This window comes from Pongo abelii, chromosome X (assembly GCF_028885655.2).
Source record: "Pongo abelii isolate AG06213 chromosome X, NHGRI_mPonAbe1-v2.0_pri, whole genome shotgun sequence".
NCBI classification, from domain to species: domain Eukaryota; kingdom Metazoa; phylum Chordata; class Mammalia; order Primates; family Hominidae; genus Pongo; species Pongo abelii.
Genome location: NC_072008.2, coordinates 106,937,846 through 106,957,566, shown reverse-complemented (window position 1 = coordinate 106,957,566; position 19,721 = coordinate 106,937,846). Strand labels below are relative to the sequence as shown.

General features: G+C 41.1%; 1 protein-coding gene across 2 annotated transcripts in view; it reads right to left on the bottom strand.

Annotated features, from left to right (window-relative positions):
• DRP2 (dystrophin related protein 2) overlaps positions 1–10,299 on the bottom strand; it is a 42,153-nt gene extending 31,854 nt beyond the window's left edge. Inside the window, exons 1-2 of one of the 2 annotated variants that reach the window (XM_024241145.3) lie at positions 9,875–10,299; positions 5,326–5,429 (exon numbers count right to left, since the gene is read on the bottom strand). The gene's annotated coding sequence lies outside the window, so the exon portion shown is untranslated. The remainder of the gene's footprint in view (positions 1–5,325; positions 5,430–9,874) is intronic. The other variant, XM_054544845.2, reaches the window with a different exon arrangement.
• Between the last annotated feature and the right edge of the window lie 9,422 nt (positions 10,300–19,721).

Below are 19,721 nucleotides of genomic sequence, written 5' to 3'. Positions count from 1 at the left end.
ATTTGGGAGCTGAGTGAATAATGTTGCCAACAGCAAGAGAAGGAAGACAGGAGAAAGAGTAAATTTGCTGTGGTAGGGAATAGGGGCAGTGTTGCATAATAAGCTATGCTTGAGACATATTCAGCTTTAGATGTAAAGAGCTAAGCTTAGTAAAGGAGAAATATGGGGACAAAGTTTAGATGTACAAACCAATTGATGGTTTAGAGAATGTACACAAATGTGATGAGAATGGGTGGCAAAGATGATGCTTGCAAATAATAAGGTGATCTCTTTTAGTGTGGGGCAAAGACACACAAACCCTGATTCAAAGGGCCGGAACTGAGCATCTTTTATTCATGATGCTGATAATTAAATAACCACCATTTTTAGACTCTATTCCAGTGGTTCACAACGTTTTAGATATAAGGGGCCCTTCTTAAGACTAAAAAAAAAATCTCACTTCACCCACTCTCACCCACAATAGTAGCTGTACTTTTAGAACTTACCGAGTGAGAAAAACATTTATGCATTTAAAGATATGTGGACTCCTTGCATTAAGTACCCACCCCTCCTCCTCAGGAGACCATAGTCCAAAGAATGGAGATTATTACAAATCACAGGGGCACAAGAGGTTGTGGTCTAAAGGGTACTTTGTTGTAGTCAAAGTCCCTAGAGATTCTACAGCTATGTAGCTACTCATCCCCAAAGAATGACTGAAATTATGGCTCCTCTGTGATCAGACACCACAAAAGCATTAGTCACTTAGATTAAAAAATGAAGTACTGCTGTGGATGTGTTATAAGCATAAAGGCTACAAGAGGCTTGCTTTCAGACCTCTTTTTATGTTAACATTTTTATTTTTGCTGATTATAGAAGTAATACATGTTCTTTATAGAAAAACTGGGAAATACAAAAAATAATAAGGATGAAAATAAAAATAATCTGTAATATTACCACCCAGAGATAATCATTACTGACAGCTATGAACTTTAATTTTTCTCAGAAAAATATATACATACACTTTTAAAATAAAATCGCCATCACATGCTATCATTTCGTATCCTGCTTTTTTCACTTGCCATTATATCGTGGTCATTTTAGAATGTCATTAACTATTCCCTTAAAACATGATTTTTTTTTTTGAGACAGGGTCTCTCACTTTGTCACCCAGGCTGGAGTGCACTGGCGTGATCTTGGCTCACTGCAACCTCCCAGGCTCAAGCGATTTTCCCGCCTCAGCACCCCCAAGTAGCTGGGACTACAGGTGTGCACCACAATGCCTGGATAATTTTTTGTATTTTTGGGTTTTGTATTTTGGGTTTTGCCATGTTGCCAGGCTGGTCTCAAACTCCTGAGCTCAAGTGATCAGTCTGCCTCAGCCTCCCAAAGTGTTTATATTACAGGTGTGAGCCACCACGCCCAGCCTAAAACATGATTTTTAACAGCTGCATAGGAAGTACAGCACTGTGATTGAGGCCATGGGCACTGGCATCAGACAGACCTAGAGTCAAATCCACACTATTCAACCTATTAGCAGTGTGGTCCAGGACAAGTTAACCTCTCTGAGCCTCAGTGTCCTCATCTGCAAAATGGGGATAAATAATGATAGCATCCTCACAGAATTATTCTAATGATTAAAGTTAATAATTTAAATAACTTAGCACAGTGTCTGGCAACAATACACAACTCAATAAGTGTTAGCTATCGTCATTGTATAGTATTCCACTGAATGGATACGCCATAGTTTAACAATTAGACATATGTTTATAGTTCTTCTTTTTTATAAATCAAAGTGCAGTGAACAACCTTGTGCATATTTGTGATTCTTTCCACAGGATAATTGCCTATAAGGGGGAATTCCTGGATCAAAGCGTTTATGATACATATGTCTAAATTGCCCTAGAAAAAGTTATATCATTTTACACTACTACTAGCAATGTATGAGAATGCCAGTTTCCCAGCACACTTGCCCACAGTATGTATTCTTACTTTATTTGCCAACTTTGTGAGTGAAAATGGCATTTTGAGGATTACTTTGCATTTCCTTAATTGCTAAAGATGTTTAGCTTTTCCTCCACACTTTTAGTGGTCGTTTGTATCTCTTCTTTCATCAACTATCTCTTTTCTTCTCTTTTGAGATTCATTTCTCTCCAGATTATAAGATTCTTTCTTATTCCTCTACTGACCTGATGCTAGGTTAAGGCTTCACAAAACAAAACTAAGATAAACCCAGGAGTCAGAGAATTCAGACCTTCTAATCCTAACACAGGCAGAAAAGGAATAGATTTCTTCTGGTCCTAAAATGACTATCCTCTGTTCTTTTTAGACTTTGCCCCTGACTGTGACCTCAAGTCATATTGCCTCTCTAGGCCTTAGTTTGCTAGTGTATCAAATGTTAATGTTTAAGGGTTGCTAAGCACCAAACACTATCATTCCCTGTATTCATATAGCATGCCTTTGTAGTCTGTTGTGCTGTCTTTCATGATCCTCAGTACAACCTAGTAAAGTTATCCCAGCCAGAATTAAGATCCCACTTTACAGATGAAGATGCTGAGACACAAGTGAACCAGGGCCTCCTGATTCCTGGGCGAGTACTCTTTGTTATACACAAAGATTCTTCTGCCTCTATCTAGCTCCATCCTATCTGAAATCACCATCTGCACATACTGATTCTTTTCCTATTCCTCTTTTTAATTTGCAAAGGCTATGAGAGATTGAAGATGAATCAGACTTGGTCCCCAACTGGTCAAATGTAGGAAACAAGACATATAAACAAAAAAAATGATAACTTTAGTGGGGAAAATTATTCATACCCTACGTGGGTGCTGTGGTTTGAATATCTGTCCCCAATGTGACAGTATTGAGAGCTGGGGCCTTTAAGAGGTGATGAGGGCTTTGCCCTCATGAATGGATTAATCCACTCATGGATTAATGAATTAATAAGTTATCATGGGAGCGGAATTCATGGCTTTATAAAAAGAGGAAGAGAGATCTGAACTAGCACACTAAGCCCTCTAGCCATGTGATACTCAGTGCCATCTTGGGATGCTTCAGAGAGTTTCTACCAGCAAGAAGACGCTCACCAGATGCAGCCCCTCGAACCTGGACATCTCAGCTTCCATAACTGTAAGAAATAAATTCCTTTTCTTATAAATTACTCAGTTTCAGGTATTCTGTTATAAGCAACAGAAAATGGACTGAGACAGCAGGACACAGAAATCATGCTATAAGAGATCACAGAGGAGTAAGTGTTCACTTCTAGTTGGAGGGATTTGGGATGTATTTATGGAAAAGAAGCTTTCGAGCTAAGGTGAAAGAGAAGATTTTGACATATGCAGGTGTGGAGGATGCTTTTTAGGTGGCAATAAGCCTTCCCTGCCCTCCCCTAAGGATCCTGCTGGACACCAAACTGTGGCTTTTTGCTACTGCAAATACTCTTCCTGGTTCTAAAAGCCATACACAGGCTGTTTGAGGAGGATTCAGTGGGAAGGCATTGTTTCTCTTGAGCAGAGATAAAAAGCTTTAAAAACACAGGGGAAATATTAGGATTTCAACATGAAAGCAAGATTGTTGGCTCATGGAGGACAAAACCCACACCTGATATTTATTTATATCCCACATATTTTTAACACAGTGCTAAGCACCCAAAAACTGGAGATGTCTAGGAACATATGCTACTTAAATTTGTGTGGAATAATGTACAATGCTAGCATTTGAAACAAGTACAATAATAAGTACAATGTCAGCATTTGAAACAAGGCTTGAAATGGCAAAAAAAAAAAATTGCAAAAACTTAAACGTCTATCACTAGGGGACTAATTAAATAATGGTGTATCCATACAATGGAATTCTATACAGCTACTTAAAAAATAATTAAGAACTCTTTATATGCCAATACAAAATGATCTCTTATGATATACCTTAAGTAAAAAGAAAACAAGAGAAAAATCAAGGCAGTGGGTAGTCTACATTTGTATATTAAAAATATGTGCTTATAGATGCAAAAAAATATCTTTGGAAGTATACAAAAGAGCCTGTTACCACTGGAGAAGGGAACTGAGCAGTAAAAATTCTCCCCATGTCTTTGGGATTTCTACTATTTCTGCCCTTTTCAAAATGAGAAATATACCTATAAAAGTACATAAAGCATATATGTAAAGTATATTAAATTATTATAAAGTAAATTCATATAATCACTTCTCAGGTTGAGAAACAGAATTATTCCCCACACCACATAAGCCCCATGTTGCCAATAGGAGATAAAATTTTTTACTAAATATCATTTTGTACTTTTTGAATTTTGACCCATGTGAACACATTACCTATTTAATAACAGCTAATTCTTTGCCCCCTCTCCACTCCCCACCAAAATGCAAGGAGGTCACCAACTATTTTACGGAAAGATTGGTGTGCCAGCTTTTCCATAGCCAAATAAATAATAACTGTATTCTTGTTTTATATATATTAACTAAGCAGTCTACATACATTAACTCATTGAATCCTTACGACAACCCTATAAAGTAGTTACTATTGCTATCCTCATTGTATGGATGAGAAAATGGGGGCCCAGAGATGGTAAGTAACTTGTTCAGAGTCATATTGTGAATACATCGTGAAGAGCTGGGATTTGTACCCAGGCAGTTGTGTCTCAGAATACAAGTTATTTATCATTATGCTATTCTGCCTCTGTAAATTCTAGAACCCAGGCTCTGAGGCATTGTAATCACTGATACCTGGCAAGTGTATCCATACAATGGATACAATGGAGACAATTTTTGGCTATGGACCACCAGGTGGGAGCCCAAGCATTGACTCAGTTATGCCACTACCCAGGCAAAGACACAAGCAATTAAAAACAGACAAGATGCAGTGAGTCTAAGGTCTGGGGCAGCACCAGGCTGGCAAACCGTGAAAAGCACTTAAGTGACCTTTACAGGACATCTGAGAAGTGAAATTCTGGTCAAGTCTCCTATTTTAAGCTCAGAGCCTCCCCAATGCCTAGAGCTCAATAATTTTTTTTTCAATAAATAAGCTCTTTCCACCTAGAAACCGGAGAAATCTAAGAGCCTATGTTACAAAAAGACCTCCAGAAGTGGACAAAGATTCTGCTGCAGTATTGTTTGCAATAGCAAAAATCTGCATTCACTCAAATGTCCACCAACAGGGGACTGGTGAGTAGACTACGTCTGAGACATATCACAGCATTATTGTCTGGGGCATAGGCTCTGAACCAGGATGCTCTGGCTTGCACCTTGGCTACTTATCGGCACAGATATGGACAAGCTCCCCAACCTTACTGTGCTCCAGTCCCCACATCTGTGAAACAGGGATAACAAAAAGACCTACCTCTTAGATTTGCTGAGAGGAGTTAATTCATGGTTTCTGGCATTTAGTAAATATTCAAATGTTATCTATTACGATAGCCACTCACACGGCGGAATATTACATAGCTGTTAAAAAGAAACAGGTAGATCTATATGCACTGATTTGGACAGATTTCAAAGTTATATATTTTAGGCCAAAGAAAACAAATGTCAGAATAGCATGTTTAGTGGAACTCCAATTTTATAAAAACATTTTTAAAAAATCTACTGTGTGTATGTGCAGAAAGGAAGCCTGGACATCCGTTTTTTTTGTTTTTTTTTTTTTTTTTTTTTTGAGACGGAGTCTCACTCTGTCGCCCAGGCTGGAGTGCAGCTGGAGTGCAGTGGCATGATCTCGGCTCACTGCAACCTCCACCTCCTGGGTTCAAGTGATTATCATGCCTCAGCCTCCCAGCCAAGATTGTGCCACTGTACTCTAGCCTGGGCGACATAGCGAGACTCCATCTCAAAAAAAAAAAAAAAAAGCAAACATTTATTATTCTTGGGAGAAAAAATTCAAGAGATAGGGAAGACTTCTAAGATGAAGAGGTTCTGTAAAGAACAGGGCAATGGGAAGGAGACCCCCTTCCCATGGGCTACAGAATCCTCTCCCCAATCCAAGGTAACAACTGTGTAACTGCCTTTTCTCTCATACCACTGGCTTTCTACCTGACAGCATGGCAGTAAGAGAGAAGATACACATTTCATTGGTAACAAACTTTGTTACAGTTCCTAAAATAATTCCTGCAATGCACCCAAAAAACCAAGGTTCTGCTTCAGATGTACTTGATTTAATGAATAAATCATAGAAACTCAGATTTTCAAGCTAGAAAGGACCTTTGAGATCATCTAGGCCAATCCCCTCATTTACAAATGAAAACAAGGAAACGTATTCCTGAGAAGTTTAGCTGTCAAGCAATTTTGAGAAATAAAATTTATTATCCAATTAAAAAAATCAGAGATGCATCCCCATGGGAGAAAACTCTTAAGAGTCAATTAATGCAATAAACCTGAAACCTTTATACACTGATGGTGGGAGTGTAAGTTAGTAAACTATTTTGCACAGTGATTTGACAATATCTCCCAAAGGTGACAATGCACATACCCTGTAAGGGGACAATTCCACCCAGATATTTACCCAGTAGAAATTGTCACCTGAGAATAGCTACACAAGAATGATCACAGTACCTCTGTGATTGCTCAAAACTAGAAATAGCCTAAATGTCCATCAACAGCAGAATAGATAAAGTGTGGTATAGTCATTACAGGAGTATACAATAATGAAAAAAATGAGTAAACTAGAGACCCGTGTTACAACATGGATGCTTTTCACAAATATAACATTGAATAGAAAAAATAAGTTTCAAGCCAGGTGCAGTGGCTCATGGCTGTAATCCCAACACTTTGGGAGGCTGAGGCAGGAGGACTACGTGAGGCCAGGAGTTTGAGATCAGCCTGGACAACATAGCAGGACCCTGTCTCTATGAAGGAAAAAAAATTAGCTGGGCATGGTGGTGCCACCTGGGGGGTGGTGAGGCTGGAGGATTACTCCAGCCCAGGAGCTCGAGACTGCAGTGAGTTATGATCACACCACTTCACTCCAGCCTGGATAACAGTGCAAGATCTTGTCTCTTGGGGGGGAAAAAAAGAAAAGAAAAATCACATTGCAGAAGAATACATATGATACACCACTGATATAAACTTTTAAAACATATAAAGCAGTAGTATATGTTGTTTAAAAATATATACATGTGTAGTAAAAGTATATAAATCAATGCATGGGAATAATAAACACCAAATCCAGGATAGTGGTTACTTTGGAAGGAAAGAGAGAACTTTAATCATGGAGAATAGACAGAAGGTTTCAACTCTACTGGTAATGTTTCTTTATTAAGCTGGGCAATGAATAACCTGATTTTCACCATATTATTTTTATACCTTTTTGAATGAACAAAGATATTTCATAACACATTGTTTAAAAGAATGCAACAAAGCCCATGCTGAAAAGAAAGTTGACAATTTTTGCATATAGCAAAATACTAGAAGAAATGTATTAAATGTAAATGTTGCACTCAAAATTTAAGGATTATTCCTTAAATCTGCTTCATTTTCCTGGGACTAGTTTCACAGGAAGGGACCTGCTAGAGAAGCAGCAGTTGGGTACAGTGGGCTGGGGAATCAGGAGATAATCCCAGATTCTCATCAGCTATGGGAAGGAAAACAATATGATTAACCTCTTGGGTTTTTCATGTTTAGAAATGCATTGTTGGACTAGATTATTTTACAAGTGTTATCCATGTGACGATTTCTTCCAGTTTTTTATTTTTTTATTTTTTATTTTATTTTATTTTATTTTTGCAGCAGTTCCCCAAACTGTATCTGCAAGAGGCAAAAAGTGTTTTCCATACAGAAAAGTGTTCCCTGGTCAAACCAGTCTGGGATGTACTGGATTAAATAAAATTAAACAGATTCATTTACAGCAGTACTTCTCAGAGTCTTTAATATGCGTTACATACACTGTGACTCTCCAAAATGAGAATTTGGTTAAGAAGCATTTCCAAAAAAGTATTGAACTGCAGAATACACACACATGCATGCACACACACACACACACACCCAACGCTTATTTTAAAACATAATCTATTAACATTCTTTCAGGATGGGGCTCTACAGAACATTGGTTTGGTAAACCCTATCCTAGAAGGATTTATCTCACTTGCAATTTTTGTTGCTGATGCATGTTTAGAATCCTTCGTAAGGAAGGAATGTCATTTCATAGTATAATTTCCACTGAATGGGTTTCCTCTGAGTGTGTATCCCTGAGAGGTTTAGAAGGCTATCTTCTTGGCCTTCATTAGTGAGACCCCATCCTAGCTGGCATGGTGGCAGATCCAACATCAGAAACTTCAGAGCATCTACAGTTAGAAGGGCTGAATCCCAGATGTGCTCTCCGCATCTAGCTTGGGGCCTTTGCTAAATTCATTGCTTCAAGATATGCTCCCCTCCTTTATGGTGGACTTGAAGGGTAATCTGACCTGGAGCACAGAGCTACTTAGCTGAGGCTGAATGCCTAGAAGTACAAATCTCACAGGAAGAGGAGCTCTTTCCATGTGCCTTCAACCCCCAGCAATGGTTTACAGAAAGCAAGACTACAGGACAGAGGCCTGCCAACCCAGAGACAGAGGGGCTTGGTCTTCTTTCAGAAACAGGACACAACACTGCCACTTCCAACACTGCCTTTTCACGGAGGTTTCCTTAGAAGGCCCTGAGATTCTCTGGGATCATCTCCCCACGCAAACCTTAGAAGGAAAATCTCCTGAGACTTGTGGTTCCCACAGGCCTTTTAAAAAGTGATTTACCTGAGGGCCTTTCATCTAGAAACAAGGATTCTTTAGAAAAGTCAGGAATTAAGATGAACTAGACATAGAGCTTTTTTAAGGCTTTTGTTCTTTTGACAATCAAAAAGAAAACATTTTTAAAAAGTATGTTCTTTTCCAGACAGCATGCACCATGCTTTCAACGGAAGCAGGCGGCAGCTGCTGCTGACATTCTCCTCTACCCCACTCCACCCCACCCCACCCCATCCCAGCCTTGCCACTTGCTTAGACCCAACACCTGTGAGGCCTGGCTCGACCCGCCTACCAAAGGAAGGATAAACATTAACTACCCATATAGTCTCAGGCCCACTTACTAGGCTGGGGCACTTGGTCTGATGCCGGGAAAGGTGGTGAGAGCAGCAGGTGATAGGGTGTTGGACTCCAAGAGAAGCAAGCCCTATTTGAAACCACTCCAAGCTATGCTTTCAAGAGTGGAAAGATGCCTCCTGATTACAGGGTGTAGAAAGGAAACCAGGGGAGAAGGTAAGAGGGAAAAAATGTCACAGGAAAAACAACAGAGCCAGGAAGTAAATACAGAGATGAGATGAGCCCTTCAGCTCCAGGCTCTTAGGTCAGAGCCTGGTTTACTTCAGCAAAGAACTCCTGTGTCCTGTCTGCTGGTCAGAATACTCATTTGTTCAGGGAAACTGCTCCAAGGTCCCATGTTTCCTCTCTCCTCCCTTGTTAGCCAATGCTTTCCACACACCTTTCCTTCCCTCCTGCCAAGAAATACACCCTTGGACAAAAAGCATGCTATTGAGAACCTAAAATAAATGCCCCTCTCTTCTCAAAGAAGCAAACTGTGTACCTCCTTCCTATTCATTTTGAGACCTTAGTTGCTCAAATCGGCTTGAGTTTCTATTCTTGGGCATCTTTTTTTTTTTTCTTTATGAATCTAAATGGTGACTACTTTATTGTGGGCATTTTTAAATGCAAGTTTTCCCCTAAAGGCACATGCAAGCAGACCGCAGGCAGGCACGCGTACACACACACACACACACACACACACACACACACACACACACACACATTTTCCCTCTCTCCCCCCACCCCTCGCCCGCCACACAGTACCTCTGGAGCTTCCCCTCCCTCAGTCATTTCCCCTCAGCCAGCTGAAAAAGGGCAAGGCTTGGAAATAATTTTTCTGTGGCCTACCTTCTGATTCCGTCAGGTCTGAGAAGCAGGCGGCAGCTGTAAGCTGGGAGGCCGAGGCTGGGCTGCCTCTGTGAATCAGCAAAGAAGTCCCTGAGACAGGGATGCCGACAGCTGCTGTATGCACACTCTCCCTCTGTCTCTCCCACTTCCCTGTCTTCCTTCTTCTCCTCCTCCTCCCCTCTCAGAGCTGCTCTGTGTTGCTATGCAATCATATCACCAGGACTAACAGCATCATTCCGACCTCAGGCAAAAATACCCTTGACTGGGCAAACGCAGGAAGAGCAAGGACAGTTTTGTAAAACTACCAGAGATGTGGCGGCTCTTGGAGATGTCAATTCATTAGAAGCAGAGGAGGAAAGCGGAAGAGCCTGAGAAGCAGAGGGGGAGAGAAGGAGACAAGGAGAGGGGGAAGAGGGAGAAAGGGGGAGAGGCGGAGGGGGGAGAGGAGGAGAGGGGGAGAGGGGGAGAGGGGGAGAGGGGGAGAGGGGGAGAGGGGGAGAGGGGGAGAGGGGGAGGGGGGAGAGGCTTCCACTGGGGAGGAGGAGACAAAAGAGCCCTGGAGATCAATCAGACTGCTGAGCGAGCAGCCTGGACCCCAACTTACACCGATCTAGCCCACAGACAAAACCAACTTTGGAGCCAGCAGCTGGCAGGGGCCCCTCGGTAGCCAGTCCAGGATTCTGCTTCTGTGTTGAGGGTTGAAATGCTGTGATCTAGAATCATCACTGGTACTCAAGGTACAGTTTTGGGCTCAGGACAGTCTGCCAGTCACGCCTAAGTCTCATCTTCACACCCTCTTGGATCTCATATGTAGAAAAAGCCTCAACAAATTGGGGAAACAAAATGGATCTTGAATAATTCGGGAAAATACAGCTCCTCCATGACTCCCCTCAATGACTACTACCCCAGGTACCTTCCTGCTTTTGTCCATACCAGCCCTTACTCTTTTAACTGTCATGCTTGTTAAAGAGAAGAGGGTATGAGCTCCAAACACTCTCAGAGACCTGGGAGAAGCCACTGGCAGGATAGATAAGATTATATCCCTTTACCAAGTGCCCAGCACACAGTAGGTTACTTAATAAATATATGTTGAATGAGTAAATTGAATGAATAGGTGGATGAATAGCAGTCAGAAAGTCCCCATCCTCATCCTCCTACACAAACATACAAAGATTTAAAGCCCCAGCAGTCCCAGGCCACGGCAAAGGATAAAAGCAGCTTTCTTCTTTCCTCCCTCCATCTCTGGGAACAGGGTGTATATGGAGAGAGACAAAGACTGGTTGGGAGTGGGTTGCTTAAGTTCACTGATTTGCCTCTAAAAATTTTATAAGCTTTGATGGCACTGGAACTTAGAAAATACTTCCTAGGGCTGGGCGTGGTGGCTCACGCTTATAATCCCACACTTTGGGAGGCCGAGGCAGGTGGATCACAAGGTCAGGAGTTCGAGACCAGCCTGACCAACATGGTGAAACCCCGTCTCTACTAAAAAAAATACAAAAATTAGCTGGGTGTGGTGGTGTGCGCCTGTAATCCCAGCTACTGAGGAGACTGAGGCAGGAGAATCGCTTGAACCTGGGAGGTGGAGGTTGCAGTGAGCCAAGATTGCACCACTGCACTCCAGCCTGGGTAACAGAGCAAGACTCTGTCTCAAAAAAAAAAAAAAGAAAGAAAGAAAGAAAATACTTCCTAGGACTAAGTATTTACATAGGATCTAGGACTAGTATTTACATAGGATCTAGGACTAGTGTTTACAAAGTGTCTAAAGGACTCAGAATTATTGTTTTTTTTTTGTTCCATTTTAAAATTATTATGTGATTTTTTTATGAAGTATTTTTATTATTTATTTTTAATTGACAAATAATAATTGTATATATTTATGGGCTCCAGTGTGATGTTTTGATCTATGTATACTATGCAAAAAATTCAGCCCAGCTAATTAACATATTCATCATCCCACCAACTTATCATTTTTTTTGCAGCGAGAACCTTACAAATCTATTCTTTTAGCAATTTTGATACATATAATATATCATTAATAACTGTGGTCATCATGATGATCATTACTATTATTGAAAACCTTCAGCTAGAAAATAGTGTGTATATACGTGTATGTTTCCTTTTGAGGTGAAATTTTAAAAACTTAAGTTGCTAGCTTCAGTAAAAGGCTAGAAATATGGCCTGATCTCCTCTTCAAAATAAGCAACATAGGAACCTATTGCCCCTGTCATCAAGCTTTCAGAGCTGTGTAAGTAGCCCTTCCTATCTGGTCCAAATAGCAAAAGGCAGGCCCCCATGCAGGTGCAGAAAAGGCCTTTGATTTCTGAAGGGGCTTTTGAAAACACATCCGGCTTCTCAACCTACACATCCGCAACAGAACATTTCTTAGCTACCTAGCCTAGCCCAGGCCTGACCCTGTCTCGCCCTCCATCGTAGCCCTGGAAGCTTACAGGGTTTGTCAGTACCATCCAGAACCAGGGACCTCAGAGTCCTTTACAACTGACTTGGAATGAGTTGGAGCGGGGAGCTAGCTAGAAGAAAGACCAGAGGGAACATTGTGAGAAATAGTTTGGGAAGGCACACACAGAACAACTGTGACAGACATATACAAAACACATGGGAACCTGACTCACTACTCACCCTCGGCATCAGGTTACCACATGCCCAATAAGCACATAGGCTAGGCTCAACTATTTTCGGAGAAGGGCAAAGAAAGATAAAAGTAGGTCGGGCCACAAGCTTTGACTTTAGTTTCACCTTGGTAACTGGCAGAAGGATGTTCAAGGCTCACCCTGGTACCACTGCACAGGACTTTGCTAGGGTATTTCAGATAGGGAGAAAGCATGTATAAAAGCACAAAGGTAAGAGCATACAGCCTGCTGAGGAACTGCACGTCCTAGTTAAGTATGGTTAACTTAAGACAGGGATATGGGTGGGAAAGGGGAGAAGGTGGCAGGAAATGAAGCTATGGAAGCACATGGGATCAGCCCATGGGGGCGCTGGAGTACCATGCTAAAGATCATTTAAAATGTTTAAGCAGGCAAGTGGCATGATCAGGTTTATGTTTTAGAAATATCGCTCCAGTGGTTTTCATTCAAAGAACCATTACTGAGTGTCTACTACATTCCATATTCTGTGCTAGACCCCAGGGGCACAGAGAAGACTGGAAGACTGCCTTCAAGTTGCTCATAGCCTAATGGGTGAGACAGTTAATTAAAAACAAATACAATAGAGTGATAAGTGAAACGAAGGATGAATCTGAGGGGGGGAAAGGCTGGAAGCCTGGGTGCCTGGTAGGAAGCAGTTGCAGTACTCATCTGATAAGGGCCTGAGGTAGAGCAGTTGGTAGTGAGGGTGGAAAAAACGGACAACTCGGTTTTATATTGGAAGAGTGGGCCTCGTCCCCAAATGGATCTTCTTCATACTGGCCTTTCCTTGTATTGATTCTTCCTAGTCTGCCTATTGCTGCATTGCTAAAGGAGAAATAAACTGTATTTTTGTCCTTTGTGGGTGGGAGAGGTGGTATAGCTTATTCTCATTTCTGTTTTGCCATTCCACAGCCTTATTTGCTGGTCCCTGACCATGTTTACCAAAACAACTACTTCTGTTCATGTCTACCAGACACCCAACCCCAGCCACCTACCTCAGCAAATAACTTTCATTCTCTTGCTTTACTGAAAAGGTGGATGTTATCCCTGCAAACTTCTCTATCTCAGAATGTCTTCCAGTCTTTCCCTCCTACTGTCTCCAGACAAAATGAAATCACTTATTACCTCCCTAAGGTCAACCCCTCTTCCCATGACCTCAGGCCATTTTCTCTGTATCCCCTCTGGGAACTTCTTATACATTGTTTCCTCTCTTGCTTTCCTCTGCAATCTTTTGGTTTCCTCCCTTTCCCTGCTATCGAAAAACATGCGAGGAGCAGGAAGTATGTTGACTCCGATGAGCTGGGAAGTGGGAAGAATGTTTCCCCACTATAGAAAGCCCCACCCCCTTGGGCCAGGCACAGTGGCTTACATCTGTAATCCCAGCACTTTGGTGGGCTGAGGCAGGAGAATTTCTTGAGCTCAGGAGTTTGAGACCAGCCTGGGCAGTATAGTGAGACCTCGTCTCCAAATAAATAAAGTTTTTTAAAAAAGAAAGTCCCATCTCAGGTACACACACACAACCAGTTTAAGGCTATGTTATGGACAAACTGGAGAAAGTTTAGAGGGAAGCAGCATCATCAGAGCAAAGAATACCCAGGTTTCAGTAAGCTTGGAAAGTAAAAAATATCCCTTAGAAAATGCAGAATAATAATAAATCTTTGCCAGCTATTATTTGCAGAATATCTTCTGCCATATTATTTGATTTACATAGCAGAGATTGCTTCCAATTAATTGAGGTTCCATGCAGAAAAACCAAAAAGGTTAGAAGAACAGATAGAGGCAAATGTCTCAGGACGAACAAGATTAATATGAATTCAGATGAGAGAATGAGTCAGAGAGTAGGAGGGAGGGATTTTCACCATGTATGATATAGATGCAGGAGGCTGGGTGATAAGTTGAAGGAACAGGTTAAGTTGGAGGAACAGATTAAAAATGTAGGGGCACAATGTCGAAAAGGCTGGAATTCGTCATTGGAGTTGATAAGGAATAATGCAAAGCCATAACAGACTAAGGGTTAAAGAATCAGTATTGTCCCAGTCAATGGTCTGAGCACTCTCTGTTGCTTTTGTTGAACATCTGAAAATGCGGAACTCATTTTACACACTTGGTTACCTCCCACCCTCTTCTGCTGTTCTTCAAGCTTCTGCTAAACCAGACCCAGCAGCTGGGATGTTATATAACATAACTTCTATTTATGTTTTCAAATATATTCCATTTAGGCCAAAACCATTCAAGCTACAGTTAAAGTGGTATAGTGGAAAGAATGTTGAATTAGGAGTCAAAAGACAAAGGTTCTAATCCCAATTTTGCTACAAAATTGTCACTGACATTTTTGAGCTTTGATTTTTCCTTCACCAGATAGGAAATAATAGCTGTCTGCCCTGTTTACTTCACTCATTTGGATTGAGACTCAAATGGGATTATGGATGTGAATATATATTGAAACTATAAAGTGCTATTCAAATGTAAGAGATTATTATTTCTATTGCTTCAAGGTCCTGGTGGTTTTCCTATATGCAAAGGACATACATCCTAGAGTAGACTATAACAGCTAAGGACGTCATGCCAGGAATGTAATTAGCTCCCTGTTTCCATGCTAGATCAGATACTATATTTCTTTAAGTAGACATACCAACCACACAGTTCAGGTTTATTCACTATCTTTCACATTATCAACCTTCCTATCCTCCTTTCAGCCCAGACTGCTAGACATATGCACGTTCACTAGCAACCTTTCACATGAGCTTCCAAGAAAACATACACAATTCAATAAGAACTATTGATTTTCGGCTGGGCACGGTGGCTCACGCCTGTAATCCCAGCACTTTGGGAGGCTGAGGTGGATCACCTGAGGTTGGGAGTTCAAGACCAGCCTGGCCAACATGGTGAAACTCCATCTCTACTGAAAATACAAAAATTAGCCGGGCATGGTGGCAGTTGCCTGTAATCCCAGCTACTTGGGAGGCTGAGGCAGGAGAATCACTTAAACCCGGGAGGCAGAGGCTGCAGTGAGCCAAGACCACGCCATTGCACTCCAGCCTGGGCAAAAAGAGCAAAACTCCATCTCAAAAAAAAAAAAAAACTACTGATTTTCTAGGCTAAAGAGAACTGCTATTGATTTGTACTTTCATTGTGTTTAGGATACTGAGGCAAGATGGTCACTCACTTCTTGCTTGTAACTTGGATTGAGAGGGGAAGGGAACTAACATTTTTGAAACTGTATTCTGTGCCAAGTAGTGTAAGGCACTTGACATCTGTTACCTCCTGCAATGCTCACAATGATTCAGTGAGGTAAGGGTTATTATTTCCAACTTTACAGACAAGGAGACTACAGCTCAGAGATGTTAAAAGTAACTTGTCCAAATTCATAAAGCTAATTAAAAAAATGCAAGCTGGGATTCAATCCCAAATCCACCTGACTCTAAAGCTGATACTCTTCCCACATCTCTCCTACTTTTAGGCAGGGCCACAGTGTTACAAATAGGACACATCCTAGAACTTACCACTTCATAATTCTAGATGCACTTGAAAGCACATATTGGCATATATGGGTGGCAAGTACCTTGACCACCAACTGGTAGAGACCCATTTCAGGGATGCCTTTAAACCCTGAAGTTGCTTCAGAATCTAAAGCAAACCTGGGCCTAAACAACAAGAGCTGTCTGTTTTATATCTAGTAGCAAGCTCTATCTGTCTCACAAAAGAAAGACAAGGTATTTATTTGCTTGGTAGAGGCAAAGTGACAATGTCAAGGTGAGACTCTGTCAGTGATAAAAGGATGCCTCATACAGGACAATAACCAGTCAAACTTGGAGCTACCATATTGGCCCTTTCTTAGATCCCATCTTAAATTCGATCTCACAGGAGTCAGTGGAGTTAGTAGGTACCTACTTGGTATAATTTGAGGAGGACTGAAATGCTATCACTAATAAAAATGACTTCCCCTGCTGGCCCCACCATGGTGCCTGCAATTCCCTATTAATCATTTCCTTCAAGTTAAAGCATCTGTCAAAATGAAAGTGCTATCTTCAGTTACTATACATTATACTCATTAGTTTGTCTCTTTCATTCTAATCACCAGACAGGCATGGGATACAGGGCAAATGATTTTTGAAGGGGAAGGCAAAGAAGGAAAGATTCAATATGATGTATGATGCACAGCTAGAGTACAACAGGGCTAGGGTAAGACATTTTAAAACCCCAAGAACGATGGCTGGGCGTGGTGGCTCACACCTGTAATCCCAGCACTTTGGGAGGCCGAGGCAGGCAGATCACGAGGTTAGGAGTTTGAGACCAGCCTGGCCAACATAGTGAAACCCCGTCTCAATTGAAAATATAAAAAGTAGCTGGGCATGGTGGTGCACACCTGTAGTCCCAGCTACTCAAGAGGCTGAAGCAGGAGAATCACTTGAACCCGGGAGGTGGAGGTTGTGATGACCCAAGGTCATACCACTGCACTCCAGCCTGGGCAACAGAGCGAGACTCCATCTAAAAACAAAACAAAACAAAACAAAACAAAAAAAAAGGAAAAACAAACAAACAAAAAACCCCAAGAATGAAAGAGATAGATAATGGTACAAACCCTAAATGCCCATAAATAATTTAAGATATAAATAATACTAACCTATAAAATAAGCATGAGAGAATTCAACAAAATCTGAACTTTTTCATAATTACAACTGCAATTCTTTCTTATTGTCATACAGTTCACTTTTTAAAAGTGCACAATTCAGCCAGGTGTGGTATAATCTGAGCACCTTGGGAAGTTAAGGCAGGAGGATTGCTTGAGCCTGGGAGTTCAAGACCAGCCTGGGTAACACAGTGAGACTACGTCTCTACTGAAAAATATTTAAAAATTAGCCAGGTATGGTGGCTTGTGCCTTTAGTCCCAGCTACTCGGGAGGCTGCGTGAGGAGGACCATTTGGGTTCAGGAGTTCCAGGTTGCAGTGAGCTATGATTGCACCACTGCACTTCAGCCTGGGCGACAGAGCGAAACTCTGTCTCAAACTAAAAACTCCATATCCATTATCAGTCACCACCAATATCCCCCCAGTCCCTTCTCAGGCTTAGGCAGCCACTAATCTACCTTCTGTCTCTATAAAGTTTCCTATTCCGGCCATTCTACACAAATGACATCAAACAATATGTGGTCTTTTGTGTCTGGATTCTTTCACATAGCATATTATCATCAAGCTTCACTACATCATTCCTATGTATGGCTGAATAATATTCCATTGTATACATATACCACATTTTATTTATCCATCCATCAATTGATGGACATTTAGGTGTTTCCACCCTTTGGCTATTATGAATATTATTGCTATGAACATTTGTGTACAAGTTTATTGTATGAATATATGTTTTCAATTCTTTTAAGTACATACCTAGGAATGGAATTGCTGTGTTATATGATAACTCTGCATTTAACTTTTTGAGGAACTGCCAGACCGTTCATCAAAGTGGCATCTCCACCAGCAATGTACAAGGGTTCCCATCTCTGCATATTCTTGCCAATACTTGTCTTTTTTAGTATAGCCATCCTAGAAGTTATAAAGTAGTATCTCATTGTGTTACCACCCAACTGATCCTTTCTTTAAAAATATATCCAATACTCAAATCTTTAAAAAAAAAATATTTAATGCCTCTATTTAGCTGGTTTCCTAAGCATGTGCTTAATCTACCTATTATTAGGCCATCGAGGACTGGGATCAGTCGAAATTAATTAGGTTCCTGGGGTTGGAAAGCACATAAGGGAGGGCCTGCTCAGTGTAAAACATTTCCAACACCAAAGCAAGATTCAAAAATGACTAACTCACAATCTCTGTCTAATAGGGGAGGCAGACACCTACTCAAACAACTATTAAACAAAGTGGAATGAGAAAAGTGCTATAATAAGGCAGTGGAAGTGCAGAGGGGTGTTAAGGCATGCAATTCTTCCAAAGTACAGTGCTAAGCAGCCCCAAACATCACCAAAGCAGCCTGGATCCTTACCCCTATGCAGCTACCACATTAAGCCAGAGTCTTCTTGGAAACAGCTATATGAGCAGGGAATAGGGCTCTTGGAGATATACTGTGCTGGACCTGAGAGGTATATTTGTCATTTTCTCATTTCAATGACTATTCATACTTACTGCCCACTGAGTAACCTTTCAGGCCTGGCCTCATTATTTTTAGTCTTATATCAATTTGTAGGACTGTACTGAAGAATAGCTGTAAAGTGCTTTGTAATTCTATGGTATGTTCTAAATAATAATCTCTTATTGCAATCATCTTACCAATAATAAGCAAATCCTACTCCAGCAGTTCTACATTGTCCCCTCTCCAATCCACTATTTTACCTGAATCATTCCCATTACACTTCTTTGTATCAGAACACTCTAGCTTCTGGAGATAATGGTTACAATCAGCTAAACCTTCGGAGAGCCTTTGTAGTCTTAGAAGCAGTTTGATTCAGTATTTTGCTTCAGAAATAGAAAGCAAGCCAGGGAGATTGCTCCCACTTCATAAATGGAGACAGTGAGGTACATAGAGATTAAGTGACCCAATAGTTAAAAAGGAAGTACCAGACTGAAGTTCTGTGTGTCCTCCCTATCTTACCCTCACTCTACCCACAAGAAAACTTTAGCTATTAAGGTTGTGGGTTTGGGGTGCCTACTCCCCAGGTCCCAAGCCTTTCTCCTAAGAGTAGCTAAGAGTAAGCAGGCTGCCAGAGCACAGCTAACTCATATTCAACTCTTAATACTTAAGAGTGGTACTAGCATAGTGGTTACCAGCATGGGATCTGAAGGCTGACTGCCTGGGCTCAAATCCTGATGCTACTATCTGCTTATTGATTTTAGTTTCCCTCTTGGTAAAATGAAAAGACTAAAATTGCCAGAGGGTAGGTATGAGGATTAAATGAGATGCATATATGAAGTGCCTAGCACATTGCCTGGCACATGGTAAGTATTCAATAAATGTTAGCTAGTATTGTTATTCATGCTGAATCAGAGCAAACCTGTCAGGGATCAATGAACAATACATAATAGATAATGGAATAAAATTTTAGGGACCTTCCACCAGTTTCATGGGCCCATTGCTGAAAGCGTTCTGGGGAAGAAGAATGTGCTAAGAAGAGCAGTAGAGAAAGTATTGTGATTCAAGGAGGTAAAGTAGAAATTACACTTGGATGCCAGAGAATGACTTGTTGCGTTACTGA